At 35.7% G+C, this 20,057-nt stretch overlaps 1 long non-coding RNA gene across 1 annotated transcript; it reads left to right on the forward strand.

Annotated features, from left to right (window-relative positions):
• Positions 1-112: 112 nt before the first annotated feature.
• On the forward strand, positions 113-19,857 carry LOC126815708 (uncharacterized). The gene is made up of 4 exons (XR_007678042.1): positions 113-238; positions 10,124-10,359; positions 16,367-16,561; positions 18,643-19,857. It is a non-coding gene; the product is annotated as an uncharacterized LOC126815708 (long non-coding RNA).
• The last annotated feature ends 200 nt before the right edge of the window (positions 19,858-20,057 follow it).

Consider the following 20,057-nt stretch of genomic DNA (forward strand, 5'->3'; position numbering starts at 1 on the left):
TGCTAACCATTCGGCCATCCAACCCCCCTACATAATCGGGTATTCCAATCTAAAAACAGTGACCTACATATATCGGGTATTCCAATCTAACAACAGGTGACCTACATATATCGGGTATTCCAATACAGTTGAATTTATTAAATTTATCCAAAAGTTAAGTTCGTTTTCCACGCAGCACGTTGTTCTAGGAAATAGGAAACAACCTAACGAAATATCAGTAGCAATGTCGTCTAGCACAGTGAGTACATTTTAAAAACTGGTTGAATTGATATATCTATATTTTATTTGATCTCAAATGGATTTGAGTTATGTTGGGATCCTTATCGGAGAAAATGACAGTTTATGTTTGTGAAATTGTATGATAGAATCGTGAACATTTTCTCACACAGGACATCTGTCAGGTGTAGACTAACCTTAATATGCAATCTGAACAACATAACCATTCCATCTGCAGTAACGCTGAAGTTGAACTGGCTTTAAAATCCCGGGGAACGTCTGAACGCAAATGTGGGGCAAATAAACCAGTTTAAAAACCCCAGCTCGCGACCTGTCTTCGAGAATGCTTTTTTATTTTAAACTGGTAAGACTTTGGCTCGCTATAGTCGGGGGTGCAATCCCTACATTGGCCGAGAAAGTTCATCCAGATTTTACGGCGTGGTTCCCCCTAGAAAAGGTTCCACTACTGATGTGATCCGCCTTACTCCAGGCGCTACGACATTTGTAGCTATGTTCCCCCTTGTCAGTGGATGAGGGCATGGCAAGGGACGAAACCCCGAGGTACCGTGTACTCATTGGCGCGCACGTAAAAGATCCCTTGACAGTAGGAATTCGATATAAGAGTAGGCCGTAGTCCCGCTTTCCGGGCAAAATTTCCCTCGTAGCACACTGTATGGCGTATGCGCGTCTTCATTAGCCCCGTTAGGAGCAGAGCAGTAGCACGTTAAACCTCATTTCATTGGCTAAGTGGGTAAGACGCTGGCTCGCTAGCATGGATGTCGGGTGTTCGATCCCTGCATTGGCCGAGAAAGTTCATCCCGATTTTCCGGCGTGGTTTCCCCTTGTCAGTGATGCAGGACGGAGGGCCGGACAAGGAAATGAGTAGGACGTTAAACCCATTTCATTTCATTTCTGATAAGGACAGCTGTCTAGTCGTTCAGATGGGACAAAAAACCGAGGTCCCGTGTGCACGTAAAAGATCCCTTGACAGTTGGAATTCGATATAAGAGTAGGCCGTAGCAGATGTCCGGGTATAGGAGGTCAGCTATTTATCTAATTCTCGTATACTGCGTTTATAAAGATGATATCATCGTAAACGAGTATACCCCATATGAGGCGGTAATAATAATATTAGGGTCAAATATTGAGTCTATTAAAGTATTATGGTCACTATATAATTCACATCGGGTATACCCGTTTACGATGATATGGGAATACCCGATATATTTTTTGACATTTTTCTTTAATCAAATACCGTCACGTATCAAACGGCTATTTAAGGCTCTTGTTAAACATACCCTATCACTTGCAAATTTTCAATTCAGATGCAAAGTTTAACCTCTACTATACACCCGAGCACTCCTTATGTTGTTTGACAAGCCAACAGTGAGGCAGAGGCATACTGGGCGGGTTGCCAACATAAAATAAAAATAAATAAAAGAAAACGGAAATTGTTTATAACGCTCGAATCCGATGCGATTTTCTACAAGGGTATAGGTGAATGCGTGGCTATGTACCCCTCCCATCCGCAAATATTACCACATTTCTGAGAAAGTGCCATCGAATTTCGAAAGAATGATCTTAAATACTCATGGCAATGGCAGCGTTAATGTCATCATAATATTCCCAATGTCCCAATAAAAACATTGTGCCCCCTGCTCCTCCCTATTTCCCTGTTCCTAACAGATTCAGCGATACTAAAGCCCAATCTCGCTCAATATACGTACATGCATCATCGATCAATCCTCCTTACTTGTAGGCGCTCAGTGGGACAGGAAACCAGTTAAGGCTTATGGTGAACGAGGGATTGTGGCTGATATCCAAATTTCTCTGATTTTGATGTCGGTATTAAAAAGGTCGCAGTTTGCAACCATTTATTATCACAATTCCTCATTTAGCCCTGTATTGAAATTCTCAGGGACTGACTGGGTAGCTCTGGGCTCTCGGACCAACTAGTTTCGTTGGGCCCTCATCGCTGTGAAGAATATGTGACATGATGAGAAAACGAAACTAGTTTGATTAACTATTCCTGCACCTCATTAATAGATCATTGTTATCCTCAGATTGAGGTCATTATATTTTTCAGTGGATACGAAGTTCAATTTATTTTAGTAATTTTGAAAATTATGTTTTTTCGATCAGGCCCCCAGACCAAGCTGCCCCTGACAACAACTTGCCCTGGGCCTATACGTGTGTGAGTTTGGCATAAATGTTTGCAGAAAACTACGCGGGCTAATATTTTTAATTTTATTTCGGGATTCAAAATCCGATCCATTTCCACCTGGCTCGGATTAAGTAGATGCTGACGATGTCACAGACAGGATCCCCAAATTAGTTTATGATAATTTATGATTTGATTTATTATGTTGTGCTCAACCATATTGACATACAAATTGCATTTGAGTGTGAGAAGGACAATGACCAGAATATGCCAGTTATTATTTTTATTGTTGATGAAAGGGCCCCATGCTAGCTTAACCCGATCCTGATTTCCACTGATGGCTTCTAGATTAAATTTCACAGCCTGTTTAATATTTCCTAATATTCAGAATCAAATTAATCTGTCTTTGTTTTAATTATTTCGCTAGGGAGGAAAATTGAGGAAAATGAAAAGAAATTCGGAAATTGCAACAGGGACGGGAACGTTTTTAGCTTAGCATACTCTGTAGCACCATCGTCGTTGCGACATTGTTTTTAAATTTATAGACAAGGAATAGAGAAATAAGATGACTTTATATTTCATTAATTAATATATTTGGCAAATTAATAGTTTCACATATATATTAAATGTAGTGTGTACTAAATCAACTTACGGTATAAATGACATATTGTTATATAAAAAAGAGTTATTTAGTCATAAAATGTGTCTATAAAATACCACAGAGAGAACATGTGATGGAAAATTACGATTGCATCATTTGGCTTGTTTGACATGATATTTACATGATATTTGACCAATTAGATAATTGAACGCCCAAAACCCACAGCTACAAAACTATCATACTTGTGAGAATTCGTTAGACTTCCATTAGATTCCAGAGAGGTTCCATCTGAGTTCCTAGACAGCCGCGAGGCTGGCTAGGGTAGAGAAATGGTTTTAGCTAGTATCGTAATTTGTGCTATGCTTGTATACCTGTATTCAGCTATATATATATATATATATAAAATGTAGAAGCAAACTGTTGCATTGTTCTTCCTGGTAAGACAAACGTCTTAAGAAACTGTAAGAAGTAAATACAGAACGTGAAGCAGAAGTAAAGACAGCTAGAGACAAATTCTAGACGATCACAAGGCTACAGAAATATGTAGTAAGAAAAGATGCATGGGTCGTACGTAGGATGTGGCGACCGGTTTTCCGACATATACGCCCGCTCTCCACGTCAGACAAAGGACCTATGGTGCTACAGATTTGATTTGGTGCCGTGCTGAAGTTTCGACCCTTGGAGTAAGTCACTTTAGAAGACGAAAACCTGTACAATCCAGCAACAGAAAAAGTCTGGTGGAAAAAAAACTCTGGTGAAGATATTCGAAAAATTGGGTAAATACATTTTGTTTGGTAAATTAAATGTGTTAAATTTGTTTACAGACCAAATAATATTAATTTAAGGTTAAAATCTGATTAGAAACTAAATATTTAAAATTTAACTATATAGAGAATCAAATATAATGATTCATAAGTTGAGTTTGATAGGTTTATTAAACAATATAATATCACTGGTTGGGTGTGTATATTATTGGGTTAACATGACCTGTAGTAAAATTAAAGTTAAAGAGAAAGTTTAGGGAGTAAGTTTTAAAAAAAAATGTTTTGATATAACTAAGGAATAATAAGGAAACGGAATAGGGAATAAAATAAGGAACTAATGTTGTCTCCGGGTCGCAGTGGAAAGACGGCAGAGCTAAGGATGATGTTTGTGAGTGATTAACTCTAGTTTCCTAGTTGGCCGTGGTTTCTACTGTGATTCGTTAATTTGTGTTTTTGTGTTGTTTCGTATGTCTGTTAAGCTATATAATTTTGAGGCCCTTAGTCCAGGCCTTAGAGTTGTTGTAATTTAACTTTTGATTAAAAAGTTAGGTCATGGAAAAAATCCCATGTGGTTAAAATCTAGGGATGTTGGTAATAGTTTTCCTGGGGAAAAACTAAAATTAAAGGCTCGTTAAATTGTGAGATTATCGCAAAGTCATTAATACGAGTTTTATAGGAGGTTAAAGTTAAAAATACGACACTTATTTTAGAAAAGTGGAGTTATACGGTAAATTTTGTCCGTATATAATTTTATGTAATTAAATTTTTGCTTAGAAACATAATATTAACGTTTAATATATACTGCTAATTGCTTTAAGCTGTCGACACGAGATGGTTAGGAATGTGTAATTTGACATTAGGTCGAATTATAATAAACAGTAGGTTCCAACACTGTTAAATTTGACGTGTGTAAAAGTCACGGAATGCGTTAATATATAATAATAAACAACTACTACTATATAGGATATACATGTAGTTAACTGTATGTGTAATTAAAAGTTAGGTATGTTCTAATTGTCGTGTTTATAAAATATAGACTGTGTTCTAGGTGAATGGAGTGTACAGCCAATTGCTTGGGATATGGTTCTATGTAATAATGTTTATATAATACTAATGATGGAATAGGTACTGTAGGATAAAATGGAATGTCATTCATATACTGGCCATATATGATTGACAGTTCTATTCTAGTTAAAATGTAACACTGGTATTGTCATAAGTGTGAGCTCAGCTTGTGTCAGTCTGATAGGAATGTTTATAAAAAACGAAATACAAAATTGTAAATGATTAGGTCAAAAAGGTCCATTACTGACTGAGAAATATAAAATAATAATGGCGGAATTCTAAAACAGAAACGGAAAGTATAAACTTGTATATTGGGATAAGGTCAAGAGGTCAAAATTAGTTTGAAGTTTTATAATTAAAGGGACACATCAATGTTTATTAATATTAAAATAAAGTTTAATTTTAATTAAAAGTAAGATTTACAAATAATTTTTCGAAATAATAATGTTAGATTAATATCAAAATAAAGTTTAAAAAAAAATAGGAATAGTTAATTCTTGGTCTGATGGCAATGATATGTTTGATTGGCGGATAAAATTGTACAAACCAATCATACTTAAAAGAAAAAAAGAAAGTTTCAACTTGATACTATGGTAGGTGAAACATACCAATACAAATCCAAGAAGAAGAAATGGTTTACCTGTTTACCAAATTGAGATATCCTGAGACAGAATTAAAGTGAAACCTGAACTTTATAAATATTACGTGATGTGTTATAGTGTTTTGAAATTACACTATAAACCTCAGAATGCCTCGTTCGGCATTTCTGTCCAAACGAGGCAAAAACGTTCAGAACGAGGCTGGGTAAAATTGCCTCGTTTACTAAACGAGGTATTTTATCCAAGATAATTATTAGCGGTATTTGCTGTCAACAAATAGAGCCATACAAATAATGTTCGGACCATCATGTGACCAGTTGCAGATCTACAAATTAGATTATTTATTTGGGACATGATAGTGTTCATAGTTATGGCTTACTACACTGGAGTTCTATTATGTATAATAAACGCTTCCCGAGCGAAACAAAACATAACAATGTCACGTGACAATATTACATATGGCGGATACAAGCGTTCTTTGATTACATGCTGTTTGGTTTGATTATTAAATAATACGGCAATCTGTATATATGGGAAAAGGAGAATGAATTTCCCCAAATCCAAAACTAGATGACTGGAATATTTATTGAATGGAAAGTAAATATTTTATAAACAAAAATATTCGGATTTGCAGTATCCTAGCTTGGATGGATTTGTGATTTGAATCTCGAACTCAGTGTTTTATACATTTTATTATAAAATTGTAATAAATGTTTTACATGAATGAATAAAATCTACAATTTAAAACAGTACAATAACATTGTGATTTGACGCTCTACAAATCACTAAGAGTATAACAATTGCTTGTTGAAAAAGCGTTAATAATATGTTTTTTTCCAATGCAGCAAAACCTACTGGACTGTTGTACTTAACTTATTATTTTTTAAAAATATATTCAAAAAGAATGCGTCTTTTACAGATTTCAATATAACCACAAATGGTTGATTGTTTTAATGCTAAGATAGGTATTAATGGTTTGTATTTGAAAATCAAATTATATAAGCGAAAAATAGTAAGATACATTATGTATATCTTAAAACACGTCCTTCTCAGTTACTACTTCGGCGAATATCATTTGATAATTTAGATGATCAGAATTAAACACCGTTTTGCTATGTTATTATTTTATTATGATTGGTAGGGGGTATACTTAATTAGGGGATTGGATTGAAAGATTATAGCTACCATCTTATGGAGACATAATGTGTGGTGCATTTACGGTCTTATAAAGCTCTATTCTTACATAAAGAATTCTTGATTCGCACGGAATTGTTTTAGCCGTGATCATTTTAAGTCATGCTTATGCCAAGATCTGGGTAAGTGTTAATTTAACTAGATATCAGAAAAGTACCACGTTTTCATAAATGTACTCTTTAGATAAATTGTACAATATTTATCAGTTCACTAGTTACAATAAAATCATGCATTATAGCTATTTTTATTTATTTATCCCTGGTGCTTCAAATTCAATTTAGGGTGCCTCAACATATTTAAAAATATGTTTTAAAGCTTTAGGTCATTTTAATATATCTTTCTACCATAAATAATAGCCCGAATTTAGGTATACCAAAAGTTAAAGAAATATAAACAGTTTTTGAGTCATTCAGATATGACTGGCAAAATTGTCACCAACACACATGTCGTGTTTAGGCTAAAATCTAACCAGAAAAGTATTGTCAATACATAATAAAATTTATATTCCATTAATCAATTCCATTCCGCAATTGGTTTGTCTTAAACTCGTCATTTGTGTTCATGGGCATCAGGGTCGAGATGGCAACGTTATATGTTTTATTCGTCTAATTTACTATAAAACATCATTCGGTTTGCCTCACGGGTTAACGGCATATTAATAGCTTTATTCACTGAGATGGTTCTTTTACTTATAGTTTATTTTTCGAATTGCTTTTTGTATTTATTTAAATGGAAATATTAACAACATTCTATAAGTCAATCCACGAACATACCCAATTTCAATATTTGCGTGTTGACCTTTAACATCACACTTAGACCCTGTACGCTTTGTGTCTTACAGTCAATACATGTCATGAAGAACTCTTTAGACATAATTTCTTTTATAATACTTTACTCGTTTCTATTGAGTTGTTTTGCAGAAGTAACCCATGACAACAATATGTTGAGACGACCACGTAACAGAATAGGACGAGTCAATAATATTAAAATGACACAATGACAATTTTAATTTTTATTACCAACCCTTTCACAATATTTGAATGAAATATCTCACACGGGGTGTTAATCTGTTTTCAGTTTCTATTCTAATTCAATAAAACATTTAAAACATTTAATACATGTCTTGGCTTGATTCATTATTTACAATTTAATACGTTAATCGTGTATTTTAAATAATACAGTTCAAGATATCAAACATTTCCGAATTTATACATTCAACATTACACGTAGACCTAAATGTATTTTTCAAATACGTGTATAAACATTTATATGAAATATATTATAAACAGATATGCTATGACCAGAGTTGCCATTATCTTTATTATTCGACTGGAAAACTCCTGTCATTCACTCTGTCGTTCGACTGATCCATCATTCACGTTGTCATTTCCGAGTCTGAAATTTGGGGTATAGGGGTAGCTCGGACCGGGGAGTAACATAGGCCAGGTGGCGTTAGTCTACCACTTCCGGTTTCGGAGTAATGACCCCCGAGCGAAGCCGGGCATTCTTCTAGTATATAAATAAATATATAAATAAATCATCTTCATGGTCATCATCATCGTCATCATCATCGTCATCATCACTATTTAACACCAATCATTGTCGCCTGACAATTACCTTATCTATTCAAAGCGCTTGTTTAGTTTTAAATACTTGTGAACTTTACTAAAACTCACTTTGTTGAACGGGTTACTTTCGTTGGTATCGCCATATAGGAACGCTTTTGTATTTATGGATTTAAATGGGAGGGTATTTAATGTTGAGATAAGCTGAGACGAATAATTTGGGCAGTGCAGAAAATAATGGTCGCTGTCTTCTTGAGTATGACCACAACTGCATGTCGGGTTATATGAAATATGCATTAAAAATCTATGGAAGTTTAGAGCACTTTTACAATTACGAAGTCTGGAATGTATAATCTGAAATTTACGTTCTCCATAGTAACATCTTACTGACATCAATAAATACAAAAATATGACTAAGTCGAAAGTCGACAAGACGGTATACAAGCCAAAATGCAAGTCGAAAATAAGAAATTAGGAAAAAAAACGAGGGGCGCTATTATCGCAGTGTATTATTTCTTGATTTCCTATTTTCGAGTCGATTTTGGCTTGTATAGCGTTGCTGTCGCCTCACATTTTGTCGTAACTGCTACTTTTCGACTTTCGTGTTTTGGAGGGCGAAAAGTAGAAATTAAGAATGGTAGACTTCTATAGTTAGGCGTTTGTATATATGACTGTATACTTGACACATGTACGACCTGAATGGCTGAATGGCCGGTAACCAAATATGTTATTGTGAGTGTTAAACGACATCGTAATTATTTTATATTTTGCAAAAAAAAAACAAACAACAAAAAACAAAACAAAAAAACACACGCCGTGATTGCCATTACTACAATACGGATAACTAAATATACTTTGTGTTCAATTTTATATTTTAATACTGAAGACAGGGCCGGACTATAAATGAACAAGGCGGATCCTTTTGGCTTATATTGAGTAATTATTGCAACGTGTTACAGTTGAAAGTTCCAATCGAATCGAATACTGTCGGGGCATTCACTTAATAGACGCCTACCCCACGTTTGATAATTCTACCTCTTGTCCTAAAGTCTCGACCAATCAGACTGAAGTATAATAGCCTAAGAAGGTGCTCATTATCAAACTATACATCAACTTTCATCACCCTCTCCTAATTAGAACCATAATTATCGTGTCCAAAAGCATCAACCAATCACGCCACTTATTTCTGCTCATCTTCAAACCCCGTCAAGGCATTTACCTAATAAGCACATACCCCAAGTTTGAGAATTGTAGCTCAATTGAGACCGTTATTGTGTCCCAAAACGTGCGACGGGTGGACATAACCATTTTAATAGTCATAGTCCCCTGCTTTCTTACACAGGTGGTAGATAATAATTGTGATATGCAATGAACAAGCATTAAGTGGTCCATGACAAAGTCTCTGCGTATTGTTAGCAGACTGGACGACAGGCGATAAGTATATGGTTCGGTGCAACGCCGCTGGTTTACAGTCAACGGAGAAAAGGTCTACCTCGTACAATAACCGAAGTGGTAATTGTAAGTCAAGAAACTCCAACAATAAAATGCGATCCACACACTTTGACCAGACGATTAGCACATGTAGCTAGAGTGAAAGACGAGTTCCCATAAATATTGAATCCAGAGTTGTCTCAAAATAACTTTTTGGGACGGCACGATTATGTTGTCTTCCGACAAGGATATTCCATGAACAGACATGACATTTTTATGTTGATAATTAGAATACTGTGCCTCATAGTTCCTAAAATATGCGTCGACTTTTTGAAAGAATAATCGTATTAACATTTTCCTGTCCACACCAGGCCGAACATTGAGGAATTATCCGGCAGAGCATTTCTTAAGGAATCAGAAGCACTAGGGCAGTGATGTGGACAGTGAAAGTTGGACAATTCTTAACTCTGTGTTGATTGCTAGAAATCAACCTCGTCCCCCCAGTTTCTTTCTCTTTTTTCTTGCAGGTACAGAGCGTAACAAAGCACTACACGTACAACGTGAACAGTAAACGGGTGCAGATTGGGAACGACAATGTGATTAATGTGAACGATTACCGTAAAGCCGAGATGCAAGACCGTAACACGATTGAAGAGCATAACCAATTGAAGGTTGATGTGGCCGAACTCCGTAAAACGATAAGTATCCTTGAGGAGAAGGTCGCTGAAATAGAAAGAACTTACGGTGCAAAGATTCATGAAGTGTGAGTATTGTGTTATCCACGCGAGAAGTGTTATAATAACTAGAAAATAAATGACTGTTTCCTACGCGGAATGATCTGACACTATTTGCATGTGGACGTATATTGTTGTCGCGCCAGTCCTTCCGTTCAGACTTAGTTTGTGGACACTCTACAGGTCACAATTGGTGATCCGATTTTGACGACACGTGAAATATAGGTTTATATCCCAAAGATCTCGGTTCCTTAAAGTGTACCGTAAAGAAGATCCCGGTTCCTATAGATATTGACCCATATCGGATTATGGCCCTAGATTGTACGAAACAAAACAATTTCAGAGTTAACAATTGTTATCTTATTTTGATGAAACTTATAACTTATGTTTATATCCCAACGATCTTGGTTCTGTTTTGCAGCATATCGGACCCTATTGATTTTCCTTGTCCCCAGCCCATCTCTTGCCACATTTTGAATGGCAACCGCTTGTTGTTGAAGGAAGTATTCATTTTGTGACAGCTCTGTATGTTTTTGACCTGCGCTTGGAGCATGCTCAAGTATGGTTATTGCGATTTACAAATTTTACCGTGCAATCACCTGGATCGTCGATCCCAGGACCTGGTTAGTGGACCAGTGCCTTATTCACTGAGCCATGGTGACTTTTCAACTTTCACGTGTCAAAGCTGGTGAAAATAATAAATGGAGGGTATATTACACGAAATTTTCAAATAGCGTTTTGTCGAGTATTACAACTTCGTTACTACACAATTCTCAGAGACACTTGAAAGGATTAAAACCAACATTGCGTCCCGCAAAAAACCGTAATATATAAAATTTCAGATCTCCATATTGAAGTATTGTAGTGACAACAATCCCACTATTGGTTGATGGGGGGGGGGGGGGGCGGGGCGTGGGGTCTCCTCCAAACAATTCGGATAAATGGTATTTATGAACATTTCGTGCTCCTTGGGCCCCTTAAATTGGATCCGCGCCTGAGTTATATTCGATCAGTAAGTCCATTTTATTTAACCTACCTGTCATACGGTAGTCAGGGACTTGGTGGTCGAATATAACTTCCGATCTAACAAAGTTAGTGAAATTCTATGGCGTGCAGTAACCATGTTATATGCTTGGTCCAGAATGATGAATAAAATCCATCTTAATCTTCTGAACAGTATTGTGTTCATTTCATTCACACTACATATTTGGCGACGAGTTATTTAAGAATCTACGTTTACAAGAATTAGCCATGTCAGAGCATTTATCTACAAGAAATTCTACACATTTGTCCACTTTGATTCATTTACCCATGCCGTTCCTACCTACACCAGGTAATCCTTTCATTCCATGGGTTCAATGGGAACGTTTATTTACGAATTACATAATTGCTTCTGTAGCCGGAGCTTTTTAACTCGGGGATTTATAGGTTATAGAGGAGATGACCGAACAGCACTGGTTTAAACAGTTTATTTATTCCAAAAAAAAACCCAACAAAAAACCCACAAAAACCACTGAAAATATAAATACAAATACAAACATGCCAGACAGGACATAATCATAATAGCAATAAATATACAAAAGAAACATAAAATACGAACTAAATACATTTAGAAAGAAGAGAACAAGAAAACTAAACATACCCTAGGAAAGGTGTCTTAATTATATCAGTATTATACAAGCTAAACTAAAAGAAAGTACACCACAATAAATAAATACCACTGGAAAAATAGCGAGAAAACTAGAGATGTGAATTATATATAAATTAGGGAAATTGCTATTACAAGAATTATTACTTAAACTATTGAAATACACCTAAGCTAAATAAATATATTTACTGGTAGATAACACCTGATCAGATTACAAAAACAAGAAATAAAATATACCTGAATCCAGAGAAAACACACAAAGGTCTTGCCATCTTTCATGTCCAGAAATAAGTGCTGTTTGAAACAAGGAGGTGCAAACCAGGTACACTCATTAAAACAACTCAGTGAACACAATTACAACACAACAACACACTGGACACGACATATTGGCTAGACTTCAAACCACAAAGCAGATATAACAACATACACCATATATTACATAAACTTTATTTAAATATATACAAGAAAACATTTATAAATTCCACCCTACTAGCTTTCGCAGCAGATAGATGGTCAGCAAAACGGAAGAAAGCTATTCTACTCAATTCCTTAGGAGCAGAAGGCCAACGTATTTTTTATACTTGACCTGATATCAATCCAGAAGATGATCACTACAGTGATGAAGTTTATGTACATGCCTTGAATAAATTACAGTGCCATTTTAAACCTAAAATTAACGTAGTTTCCAAACGATACAGATTTCATCGACACTATACTACAGACATGAGACCTCCAGACTAGCGAGCCGGCGTCTTACCCACCGTGGCTCACCTTACAAGTAATAGATGCCCGTCTTAATTATCCCAGTCGGAGCAGAAGAGTAGGACGTTAAAACACATTTCTTTTAATTTTATAAGTTATAGAAAAAGAATAGTAAACTTCTAAAGTAATGTCGATCTAAACAAACCCAGAAAGGCTATTGGAAAAGAATATGATATAAAATAAGGGATAATTTTCATTAACATTCTTATTTAATTTTGATATTATATGAACATGATAGCGGTCAGACCTAATACATATTTATTTAAAACGCTAATAAGTTGTTTTCAAAGTAATAATTAATAACAGGATGCTATGTTGGCGTTTCTGTGACTTATGTAGAGTCAAGGCCTAATTCGAACCATAAAATATATCAGTCAGTCGTGTTGACAAATCCATATTTGGTTAATTCGTTAGACATAATTAACCAATCAGCTAATTAAAGCGCTGAGTAGTGCAAGATACGTACCAATCTTATTAAGACTTTGCACACTTATTCCATGTTTAAAATAACCCAGAGGACACATATCAGTCCGACCGTTTGTTGTGTACAATAATGGAGATACAAGAGTACCGTTTGTTGTGTACAATAATGGAGATACAAGAGTAAAGCTAAAAACATCTATTTATGGCAAACGAGAAGGATTCTCCGACCTAGATCCGTTCTTGGATAAATTATGACGTCTTACACACCACACCGTTCACGTTTCACACAAGATCATGCCGACTGGAACATGGCTGAATTTCATTTTTTCATTGTCGAAGACTAGCATTTTTTAATGTATAAAATGATTTTGGGAGCGGTGGAGTAGTACACTGAAGTAAATATTTACATTTTACATCCGAATTGTTGTATTTTAAAACTTGTTGTGGACGTGTTCAAAGAATTTTCCAAAAATCACAAAATCTCGCTTGAAGGTAAATAATCAACAAAGATTTAAAAATACTTTGAGTTGATATATCACGTTTTTGGTGTCGATATTTCTTTTTAGCATGTAGTAATAAAATTTCCAAGAAAACTCCCATCATCGTTATTGGGCGTTTCCAAGGATATCAGACACACCACAGTCAAAAAATGCCCCTTGGCCTTCTTGGAATTGTAATTAGCATTGTTCAATTCAAATTTGATGGACATCCAGGCAGTGTGTGTTGTCATCAGCACCCTATATTATCATGCTTAAGGAACATATTGAATAAAATAGGTATTTTGTTTGTGATTAATATGCAGTTGTTCCACCCCAGTTTATGAACAAAATGTACAGTGCTAGCTCTCAAATGTGCATTTTAGACCGCGCAACGCCCTTGAAGGACAATATTGGTGTCATTGCAGTCATCATCACATATGTGATAGAACTGGTTAAACACGTTCCAAAAATAATTTCAACACACAGATTATTGCTACGGATATGTGATAATGGCCGACACCAATATTCAATAAGTGATTCCAGGGAATGAAAAAGACCATGACAAGCTTGGCGAATCAAATCACTAATTTCAATTCTAAGAAGGATATGATATAATGTGTCCGGTAGTCTAGCCACACTGGCTTGACCGAGCAGAGAGGAGTTGAAATAGCCTGCTTGAAAGACATGCATACTCCTTGCAGTGTTTCGTTTGATTAGAGCTAATCCCACTACTCACTGCTGTAAACAAAGCAAATTCTTGTTCTAAATTATGACTGGTCAATAGTCCGATTAACAACCAATAGCTTACTGCGTAACAATGCCAAACAGAGCTCCAAATTGGACCAAATATGTTTACATAATGTTACGTCATGACTCACGATTTTATCATGCCCAATTAACCAGTGCATAGCAGAATATTGCAGAAAAACTAATTGTGTGACAAACAAGGCTATCAACTGTCGACACGATTTTTACTCCCTGGATATAATGTAAACAATATTGTTTTGAGACGTTTTTAATACCTTAAATCACTGTCCAAAGTTTTAGGGAAGACCCAAGATTAAACGAAGGACTGTCATGTTGCTGTGCTTTTGGATAGATTTGATTGCACGGGAAGAATAGACACACTCCCTCAAAAGCGCAAGTATCAGAAGCTAATCCAGCAATGGCCAGAGAGGGATTTATCGGGCCATTGCTTCAGGAATATGAAAGACATGTTATTTTTGCGTTCATAGATTTATGCTTGTAAATATTGTATTCTGCGTTATATAAAACGTATTTAAGAAAAACAATGTGTTGCTGTTTTTTGAATTTGTAGTGATATTGTCGTCATATGATTTAATGGCAGCAACCTTCATTAGTATAAACCTTCGTTAAGTGTGTGATGACTCTTTGTTTTCTCGGGTACAGGTTTTTTGTCGTATATTGTCGTAGCCCCCGTCCGGCGTCCACAATTGCTTGTGGACGCTCTAGAGGCTAAAGTTAATATCCGATTTACTTTAAATTTATACACAGTGTTGAAGGTGATGAGACGAAGAATCCTATTGATTTTGACCAATTTCCGATAATTACTACCAAAGTTATGGCCCTTGATCACTTTGAAAAATCTTGTGGACACTCTATAGACTAAAGTTAATATCCGATTTACTTTAAATTTATACACAGTGTTTAAGGTCATGAGATGAAGAATCCTATTGATGTTGACCAATTTCCGATAATTATTACCAGAGTTATGGCCCTTGATCACATTGAAAAATCTCGTGGACACTCTAGAGGCTAAAGTTAATATCCGATTTACTTTAAATTTATACACAGTGTTTAAGGTCATGAGATGAAGAATCCTATTGATTTTCAACGATTTCCGATATTTACTGCTAGAGTTATGGCCCTTGATCACGTTGAAAAATCTTGTGGACGCTCTCGAGGCTTAAGTTAATATTCGATTGACTTCAAATTTATACACATTGTTTAAGGTCATGAGACGAAGAAGCCTATTGATTTTCACCGATTTCCAATAATTACTGCCAGAGTTATGGCCCTTGATCACTTTGAAAAATATTGTGGACGCTCTAGAGGCTAAAGTTAATATCCGATTGACTTTATATTTATACATAGTGTTTCAGGTCATGAGACGGAAAATCCTAATGATTTGCACCAATTTCCGATAATTACTGCCAGAGTTATGGCCCTTGATCACTTTGAAGAACCTTGTAGACGCTCTAGAGGTTAAAGTTAATATCCAATTGACCTTAATTATATACACAGTGTTTAAGATCATCAGACGAAGAAACCTATGGATTTTCAACGATTTCCGATAATAACTGCCAGAGTTATGGCCCTTGATCACTTGTTGATGCTTTAGAGATCATAGTTATCATCTGATTGATTTTATATTTATACACTGTGTTTACGCTGATATATAATCGTTTCGATTGACTTTAGATTGATACACAGAGTTTAAGGTCTTGAGACGATTTTTAATGATTTTTGATAAACATGATATTAAATGTTTTGTATACTAAGCGTTAGCATGGGCCAAACAAATTCTAATGATTTTCTGATAATTACTTAATGAGTTGTTACACTTAATCAGATTTTAGTGTATTATAATGTTTCATTACCAACAAAAGTAGAAATATGCGACAACTCATGTTGACTGCCCGGACGATTTAGCTGATGTGGGCGTATGTTTCGTTGCCTGGCAACCTATCTTTTTCTTTACAGACCTACAAAATGTAGATGTTCCTGTTGTCCGCTGAAGAATGCTAGACCAATCTGTTGCCATGACGTTCACCACATGGTGTCAAGAATGGGAGCAAACAAATGCATTACCAAAATGCCCTTTTTTAGGCGCGAATGTCTAAGTATTCCCTATCTGGAAAAAGTTTTTCACAAATATTCCGGCAAAGGAAGATATATGTGAGTTTTTTTTTATAATTTATACGCCAACATTTTCATGTGGTCGTATATTGTCGTCTCCCCTGTCCACACTCTATAGGCTAGAATTTTTTATCCGATTTTGACGAAACTTGAAATATAGGTCTATCTCCAAAAGATCTCGACTCCTTTCGAAATACCTTTATGGTTTATGGCCCCTGATTGTACGAAAAATCACGTTTTTAGCTTGTGGACACTCTAGAGGTCACAACATGAAATGTATGTTTATAACCCAAAGATCTTGGTGCCCTTCGAATTTCGTGCATTTAGCTTGTGGAACCTCTAGAAGTCAAAATTGGTATTCAATTTTAAAAACCGTTTAATTATTTAAGCGTTTCACCTCTATGATATTCGAGTTAGAATTTCGTAAAATTCCGACAATATGGCCGCTCCATGTACGCAATTAGTCTAAACGTACGTAATAGCAAGGGTGTGGACACTCGAGAAGTCGCAACTTGTATCCGATTTTGATGAAACTTGAAATATATATTGTTAACTCGGCGATCCTGGTTCTTGTCAATATTCGCGCATATCGCACCATAACTTCCTGGATTATGGCCCCTGATCGTACCAAAAACCGCGTTTTTTTGTTAGCTTTAGATTTTGATGAAACTTGAAATGTATATTTATAGCCTGAAGGTATGCTATACCTTGCTTGTAGAAGTCACAATTTTTATCCGATTTTGATGAAACTTGAAATTCATGTTAATAGCACACATGTTTCAGGTCCGTAAATATTCGCCCATATCGCACCGTAACCTGTGGATTATGGGCCCTGATTCTTTAAATTCTGGAACCTTCAGAATCACAATTTTTCCAGATTTGAAAATAAGGTTAAATATATCACCGTTACACTCTAATGATGGTTTAGTTAAATTTCGACAAAATCTGACCGAAGCTGCCCGACAAAACGGCTGCTACTTATAGCAAATAGTGTAAAAATATGCCATACCAAGGTTATGGACCCTCTAAAAGTCACAATGTTTATTCGATTTTGATGAAACTTAAATATATATGTTATATTCAAACGATCACGGTTCCTGTCGATATTCCTGCACCTGGATTATGGTCCCTGATTGTACTAAAAATCGCATTATTTTATCTTGTTCTCAGTCCATCTCTTGCAAAATAAGGACGTATCTTGCCTTGCAACCGCTGGTTTTGTAATCTTCTAATATTAGTAAATAATTTGGATCGACTAATAATCTTTTGTGGATAACAGATAGTTTCTTCTCTTATTAGACTAATGTTAGTAAATAAATTCCTTGTATCGAATAGATTCAAATGTTGGCGAGTAATTTAGTTTATTTGTTGCAAATTCTTGAGTGATCTGGAACAGCTAATCGCATGGACGCTCAAGAGTGCTCAGACTTTGATAATGATCTTTAGGAACATTCTGTTGTTTGATGAACGGTTGTTATGGGTCAATACATAGTAATCAACGGTTGTTAAGGGTCAGTGCACAGTGACAGTCCGCCATTAAGACTACTTTTATCACATTGCTGCCGTGCCGAAGCTAGGCATTTCATTGGCTTCGGATAGATGATACTGTTGGCATATGGTTTAGTCTCGAATTATTATCGAGGATACAGGAATGTAATGGGTGTAGCATGACTATCACCAAGGGCAGGTGACTGTAGATGGGCTTAGCCTCATGCAAGTGTATGTTTTGATCCTTGCATTACAATCCATCTTATTTGGCATGCTTGTTACTTGGACAGTTATAACAATTCCAAGATTGTGGCGACGGATGATGCCTACTTCATTTGGTCCTGATACAAATAGAGCGGGACACATGGTGGTTCAGCGTTGTTTCCACTTGTCATCGCTGGCAAGTGAGAACAAATAGTTGTTGTTTGGATGGGACAAAAAAAAAAAAGGCCCCGTGTACACATTGGCATGCACGTTAAAGAATACTTGACAGCTGTAATTCGAAATAAGTGTAGGCCGTAGTGGTGCTGTGCGGGAAAAATTTCCCTCATCGAACACTGCATGGCGTTAAACCACATTTCATTTCATTCTTTCCAAATAGTGCGCCCGTATATGTATTTTTTTTTTTACAGACGTTACCGGTCTACAGCATATAGGCATTTCGTGAGGCGTATGTATGGCATACGTGGAAGAGGACACAGTGTGGACCTCCCTGCATGTGTTATACATGCTGTAACCTCGTCCGTTCAAAATTAAAGAAAAATGTTGGTGTCCGCCACTTATACATATAAAATAAATCTGTCTATTGCAGGTCTTTGTTTAGGCCTGAAATGTTATATAAACTATTAGTTAAGACATTTATTAACAACACAAGACAATAATCAACTCTTGATGGCATCAGATACTAGAGATTTTGACTAGATTAGAACGGTTTGCCATTTAAAAATTTAATTTAAAAATGGGAAAGCGAGGCTGTCTCGAATACACCAGTGCCTTGGTTACCAGAATGGACACTTCTTGTCAAAACTACAAACAATAACTTGGCTGAGAATGTAGTAATTTGAAAGAAATGTTCAATATTTTCATTTTACATTATCTATTTTGAAGCTATTATAGCAAGAATGGTCAGCTCTTTATCTAAGTCTGACATTATGCATCTTTAAATATAGATTTGGAATCTGTTTAACCATTTCTATCACATATGTAAAACTGGTGGACACGAACATGTTTGCCCTTTAGAAAGTAGAAGCAAATATAAATATATCTTAGTGTCAGGGCTATTTTATACGAGATACACATAGAAAAAAACACCTTTTCCTTCTTTATCGTATAGTAAGAATTCGATATACTCGTCGCTATTCTATTCTTTTATAAATCAAATAGTTATTCGTCCAGAAAATCACCCATCGATGGATTTTAATATATAGTTAAGCTGATATTTAAACATTTGTTTGCAACATGTAGTTGAAAGACATACAACTAAGTCTTCCTAGTATGAAATATTGTCCTTGACCTTTGGCAAACACCTCGTCCGACTCAAATCAATAATTTCAAAAGAAATTTACAAAGTGTGCATAGATTGTCGTCCGTTTTCTAAATCCTTAGGAATTACCATTCAGTGTATAGTCATGGTGAAACCCTATTACTATATCCGTTTAACCATAGTAAACATTGTCATTCATCTTCTCAACCCCTCTATTTAATTTCTTTACAGTCATACAGTATATTTATATAATTTTGTACCTTGTCATTCATTAATCAAATTGTAATTTGAAATACAATGGTAATTTTCAGTTCATTCACTGTGTTGTATTATATGTGAATTGATTAAACTGTGTCATGTGCAATGACGTTTATTTTATTGTGGTGCACAATAGAGCTGGAGGGGGGGGGGGCAAGGAAGAAGTCTTTTCCATGTGATCAAAAAACCGAGGTCCCGACTACTGGAGAAATATGATGGCTGAAACAATATTGTTATCTTTACAAATTATTGATTCTAATGTCATAACCGAAAATATTATGGCATTGTTTAATTATGTAGTAGTAG

The sequence above is a fragment of the Patella vulgata genome, chromosome 3, assembly GCF_932274485.2.
Source record: "Patella vulgata chromosome 3, xgPatVulg1.2, whole genome shotgun sequence".
NCBI classification, from domain to species: Eukaryota; Metazoa; Mollusca; class Gastropoda; family Patellidae; genus Patella; species Patella vulgata.